The 6,510-nt window shown below is 35.7% G+C and overlaps 1 protein-coding gene across 3 annotated transcripts in view; it reads right to left on the bottom strand.

The window, feature by feature from the left end:
- The window catches only part of LOC106872780 (large neutral amino acids transporter small subunit 1), an 83,980-nt gene that overhangs the window by 44,133 nt on the left and 33,337 nt on the right, over positions 1 to 6,510 (bottom strand). The window lies entirely within an intron of this gene.

Below are 6,510 nucleotides of genomic sequence, written 5' to 3'. Positions count from 1 at the left end.
TATATATATATATATATAAATATATATGTATGTATCATCATTATCATCATCATCATGATTTAACATCCATCTTTGATGTTGGCATGGGTTGGATGGTCTGACAAATGCTGGCAAGCCAGAGGGCTGCACCAAGCTCCACTCTCTGTTTTGGCATGGATTTTACAGCTGGATGTCCTTCCAAATGTCAACCAATTTACAGAGTGGACTGGATGCTTTTTTTATGTGCAACCAGTACTGGCAAGATCATCAAGTAACTTGCAAGACAAAGATCCTTCGAGAGGAGAGTGGTGTATTGAAGGAGTTGGCTTTGTACCAGGTGATGTGAGGTTTGAGAATGACAAAGGGACAGAAACAAGTGTCTTGCTGTAGAGGAGATACATGGTTACCTCAGTCAGAGAGAGAGAGAGAGAGAGAGAGAGAGAGAGATCATGGCAATGTGCCATGGCATACTCTCAAGGTATGATGATGTGAATATAAATGGGATGAAAAAGGATTTACCAGGATGTGGGAAATATACAGGGTGGCACATGAAAAAGCAACCCAGCTTCCATAGCAAAGTGTAAAAACAGGAGTAAATTTACAAGTGCAAGAAAGGACTCACCATCATTGAAGATTTTGAAAATGGTTCCCTGCAGTATCGATACACAGCTGTGCAGGTCTAACCATGTTTAGGTACATCTGGTATAAAATAATGGTATTAATGGCAGAGACTGCATGTGTGGTATTCTTTCAATTCCTCTATTACATGTGGCTTGTTTTAAACTTTGCAACACCCACTAGCATGACCGCCTGCTTATGTGAGATGGCTGTGCCAATTCACATGTTGACTTCTTTAGTCTTTGCGTAATTCTTTGGTGAATGACCTGGATAACTTCTGGCATTTGAACGGTAGGATCCCTTTGTTCTGAGGCGTTGTGCACTAACCCTATAATGTGCCACTTCTTAACCAACATTTGTATTGTTCTCTTTGCTGGTAAGCCTTTACCTGGAAACTTGACTTCAAGAATTTCATGCGTTTGCTTAACAGAACCCATTCTCAAATACGCTTCCATAATCTCCAGTCTTTCTGCTATTTAGTACATCATCTTGCAGAAAAGGCTTGGGATGTTCCCTCAATACAATCTTACAATCTTATAAAACTGATGTGGTGAGGATGCAGGGAAGATAACATAGTGAACAGTCAATTTGTGTTTGTTTGTGTGAGTTCATATTCACTACATCAACCAGACTATCAGATGTTGTGGCATATCACTGGTTGCAATACACTTCCTTGTATTGTTTTAGCTCTCAAATGATGCCCGTCCCCACCCCACTTCTGGCTAGACATGTGAGCCAACATTACCCCTGAACAGAACAACAGTCCACTGCAGTTACAGTTAAGTGGACAATCCAGTAATTATTCATAGGCTTTATTGTTACTGTGCTATACTCTACTGTACATTAAGAATGACTACATTTTTAAGGTTGATTCAATACTCAGAATACCTTCAAACTCCAACAGATTTTAAATTAAATAAGTTGCAATTATCAAATTGAATGGTAATGCTAAATGGGTAGACTTATTTCATTTTTGTTGGATGCTAATTAAGAGATTTGCCATTTAATTATTCTGATTTCATGCATTAACTTGCTATGCAATAATTGAGTTTAATAATTATTTTCATATAAATTAAATTGGTTGAATGAATTAGATTATCTCTAATATATTAAAGATATCGTCATGCTAAAAATCCTATTATATTACATTGAATTGAAATTCTTAAACAGATAAGAAACATTTTATTGTGTACTGTCTCTACTTTTACTTCAGCAAAACTATAGCACAAATACTAAGTTTAAATTAATATAGTCAATAAGTCATTTAATGGTGTGTTTTGAAGCAATACAGTTATAAATAATAGCTCATAATATATTGAATTAAAAACTCCATAACGGAAAAGAGGCTGACAGTTACTCAAATCATGCATTGACTTGAACATACATGTAGGCTTGACAGATAACGGTCGCAAACAGCGAGGGAAGACATGCACCCGACACCAGAGCTGAGGACGCCTCCGAGGGGGGGTGGCCCCGCCACGTCGGAGCGGTAGAGGAGTAGGGGCCGAAACCGGACGTGGTTCCTCCTGATGATGTCTTCAGCTAACTGGATCCTATAAAGGAGCTGTTGTGGTAGCAGACCACGAAACATGGTTGAAATTCCTCCTTCAGTATCTTTTCCATCAAGTTAGATGTTTTATTCTTAAAAATGAGAAAATAAATGTATTTCCATTTAGAAACAGACTTTCTCATGTCTGTCATGATTATAGAAAATGTGTTGTTCAAGTCCTACAGGTAGCTAGCTTTCAGATTCTTTTCCTTTCAAGAAGTTATTAGTACAACATAAATAGTAAATCATTCTCTAAGAATTCTATAACTCTCCTGCGAGGTGTATAAGGGGAATGAAGTATGAAGAGACACAATAGTTAGATACTAGTATGAGCACTTGGTGCTCTATAGAAGGCCAGTCACCTCCATATTAAAAAAAAAGACTATAGAAAATCAAATTGATGTACATAATAGTTTGCCGGAGCATGGCCAAAACTTATACCCAAGAATAGAATTAAAACTTTCATTTGGACAAGTGTGGGTCTATTACTTGCTTGTACATTATGTATTTGCTTTACTCAATGTGTCTAAACTAAATTTCCAAAACCATTCTGATTTCAGCAAAATTATGATCAGGCAGGTGGAACGAATCTAACACTGTGACAGTATGACTTGAGTTCACAAAGGAGTTTGGCTATTTCCTAGTTATGGTTGCTAAAACGATTTCATGCTAGAAAAAATAAATGCCGCCTTAGTATTTGACAGACAAAGATCTGGTCAACAATTTTCACTCTTGTAACTGAAAGCACAATGATAATCTCTAATATTATAATATTTTAAATCTTTATTTGGTGTCAAATCAGTGATTAAAAAGATACAAAATCCAAGGGTGTAGAGCATCAAGAAATACATATGTAATTCCTAAGCTTTTTGGTGAGGATCTAATAATGTGGAAGAACCCTTTTTCCTGAATTACACAGAAAAAGGAAAACGGAGGAATAGAGCTCAGACTAGAGCCTATAAACCTGTTTCACTTATGTCATATCTTTCAAAAGTTTTGGAGAATATTATATGCGAGAGGATATTAAGCTCTTTAGAAACAAGAAAATTGTAGCAAAGCTGTGTGATAGTGGTATCAGACATGGCATGCAGACCATCATAACTTCTTTTATTCTTCTCTCCTATTTTATTTTGACATGTGCATTGGGTTTCTATTCTTCTATTCCATTTCATGAATTCAGTGTGCACATGCACATTGCGTGTTCATGCTTTTCAACAAAAAATAAATAAATAAAAAGTATTCATTAACAAATATAAACCACAATTAAATATGGAATCATCCACCATTAGTCAATAAATAAGGATCTATAGTTTACAGACATCTTACACATTTTCAACACCATTTTACTGTGAGTTTGTGAGTTTTGAACTGTTTCTAAAAAGGGAAATTTTTGTTTATATAAATAAATGATCTGCCGTTTGTGTGTGAGCATGTGTGTGTGTGAGTATGTGTGCATGCTTGTGTGTGTGTGTGTATGCACCTGTTCTGGTGATTCATTTTCTTCCTATTCAGAGTTTCAGCCTCCCACCACCACCACCCACACAGCTGAACATATTCTGAATAGATAAAAAAAAAAATCTGCAATTTAATTCAATAGAAATCTTTTGCCATCCTGAGGGTGACTGAAGGCACGAAACATTTTACTGAATTTAAATGAATCGAAGCTTTATGCTAATAGATAATTTAGGTGCTAGTTTACTTTTTTTACGTAACCTTTGTAGCCGCAGTTACCTCCCTTGACGGCGGCTGTCTAGCCACTAGATGGCGTAAGCAGCGCTAAGGTTCAGACACTAAGCCCTGGCACTTTCTCTTTCGCATCGAGATGCCAGAGAGCAAAGACATGACCTACTTATCTTTTGCACACCCATGGCAGCGAGCATATGAGGTTACGCAGAAGATGAACATGGCACTTCACTTATGAACTCTTTCCCTTATCATTCAACTTGTATATATTTGAGACCGAGAGTAAAGGTATTTAAAGTTACAGCTTTATTCCATGAATTCATTGTACCGTGTTTCCTTATCGAATGACATATTACAACTTTCTGAACAGAGACATCATTAGATGGCTTCACAACCTGAGAACATCACCGTCTAAACGTTTCTTAGATAACTTTAAATATTTAAAATTAAATTTTAAAGCATTGGCATGAATGAATGGATAAAAGCTTTACTTTTTAATCACACACACACATTGCCGGTTTCTTCTTTTTGCTCTATGTATGAAATAGTCAAGAAAACTCTGGGGTCACATGACTGAATTCAGGTCTTAAGAACAGATCAAAAATACTCTCTCCGTTGGTTAAATCTTTTCAGAGAGCAAGCGTGGGTGTGTGGTAAGAAGTTTGCTTCCGACCACATGGTTCTAGATCCAGTCTTCTACTAGTGTCTTCTAATATAGCCTTAGGCCAACTAAAACCTTGTAAGTGGACTTAATAGAAGGAAACTGAAAAAACCTGTTGTATATGTGTGTGTGTGTGTTTGTTTGTGTCTGTGTTTGTCCTTCACCAACGCTTGACAACCGCCGTTGGTGTGTTTATGTCCCTGTAACTTAGCAGTTCGGCACGAGTGACCAAAAGAATAAGCATCAGGTTTTAAAAAAAGTACTGGGGTAGATTCATTAGACTAAAAATTATTTAAGGTGGTGCCCAACATGGCCACAATCTACTGATTGAAACATGTAGGACATAAAAGATAAAATATGTACTCCTCGGTACCGAATAATCATGCGAAATATATCAGAAACCAATGAAACAAGCTTTAAATTGACTAAATATGTATTTTTTCATCTAAATCTGTCCGACTATGAGGTAAGCATAAAGAAAGTCTTCTGAATTGGCAAGTCTTTGATCTCTGCTACACAGGACAGTAAAAACATCAGCACTTCAAGAGAAAAAATTTGACAACGTGTCTGCAGATATGAGTAGCATATGGGAACTGGTATTAAGGAAGGATAGGAAAATATTAGATTTACAAGTCCCAAAATTCACTCCATAATTGTCCACGGGCATATGGCATAGTGGTTAAGAGCACGGGCTACTAACTCCAAGATTCCGAGTTCAATCCCTGAATTATTCTTCTTCTTCTTATTATTATTAATAATAATAATAATAATAATAGCAAGCATAACAACAGCAATTGTAGCAACAAGAAAAACAGCAATATCAAGAACAACAACAACATCGAAAAATATCTTAGGAATGAGAACCCAGGTTCGAAATTTCCCCAACACACCTGATGAAGGCTGGAGAGTATATCAGTCGAAACGTTGTGTTAACAACAAACAAGATGAGGACAAATATCTGTCAAATGTGAATAATGTACATAATTCCTCATCTCTCAAATATAGAACTGAATTTGCTTTCTGTCGATAACTTAACACGGCTTAATGACAAGTAGTAAAATATCTGCTTTCTCTGTCCTGTTTCTTAGTCACTCATATTTTGCTTTGTCCCTCTTTTTTACACTCCCTTCTCGAAAATAATAGGATACAAACAAAATAACATCATTGCTCTTACTATGACTGAAAGCAAGCAGTAAAAAATTTGCTTTCCTTTCTTTCTCTTGACCACTTTATACTAAGAAGTCAAAGAATGCGAAATAAAAGGGAATATGACTACAATGAATCTGGTGAAAATTATCTATAATCAATTATATATTACACAAAAACTATTTATCGTGGTAAAATAGTAAGGCATGCAGTGCATGCATTGCATACAAAGGTCCTTCTTCGCCTATGATCCTGTCCGATTAAAGAAAAAAAGTAAAAAGAATCTTTAAACATACTTCTGTGCTGTTTCGACTTTTACGTTTTACCTATAACCTTTAATTTGTATGGATTCTTAACCATATATAATAATTGAGATTCAGTTGGATTAGGTACTTAAATTGAAGCACCAAGTCAGTCCGGTATTATCCGTGCAGCTCGAAGTAAGGTGAATAAAATCAAAACAAGCGACAGGATATCACGTGGTAATGCAATACGACTGTTTCAAGCGACTCCATTTAATTGAACAATTCAATCATTACAACAATTTAAATGTAGTGCCATCTTCAGCTGCACAAATAAATAAATGGAATTTTAACAAGTAGGACACATTAATATAATTTTTTTTAAATATTTTAACAGAGCAAGAAAATGGAATAAATTCATGCTGTCGTGTAGCTAAGAACAGACTACAACTTCTATGATCCATAGAAGTTGTGGTCTATTCTTAGCTACAATAGCAACAATTGGAATTTCTTCCATCTTTTTGCTTTGTTAAAATATTTAAGAAAAATTGTATTAATGTGTCCTATTTGTTATAGGAGTCGCTTGAAACAGTCGTACTACTTGATATCCTCTTGTTTATTTTGATATATAT

Source organism: Octopus bimaculoides, chromosome 1 (assembly GCF_001194135.2).
Source record: "Octopus bimaculoides isolate UCB-OBI-ISO-001 chromosome 1, ASM119413v2, whole genome shotgun sequence".
NCBI lineage: Eukaryota > Metazoa > Mollusca > Cephalopoda > Octopoda > Octopodidae > Octopus > Octopus bimaculoides.
The sequence above is the reverse complement of the archived record's forward strand: the minus strand, read 5'-3'. Positions and strand labels throughout refer to the sequence as shown.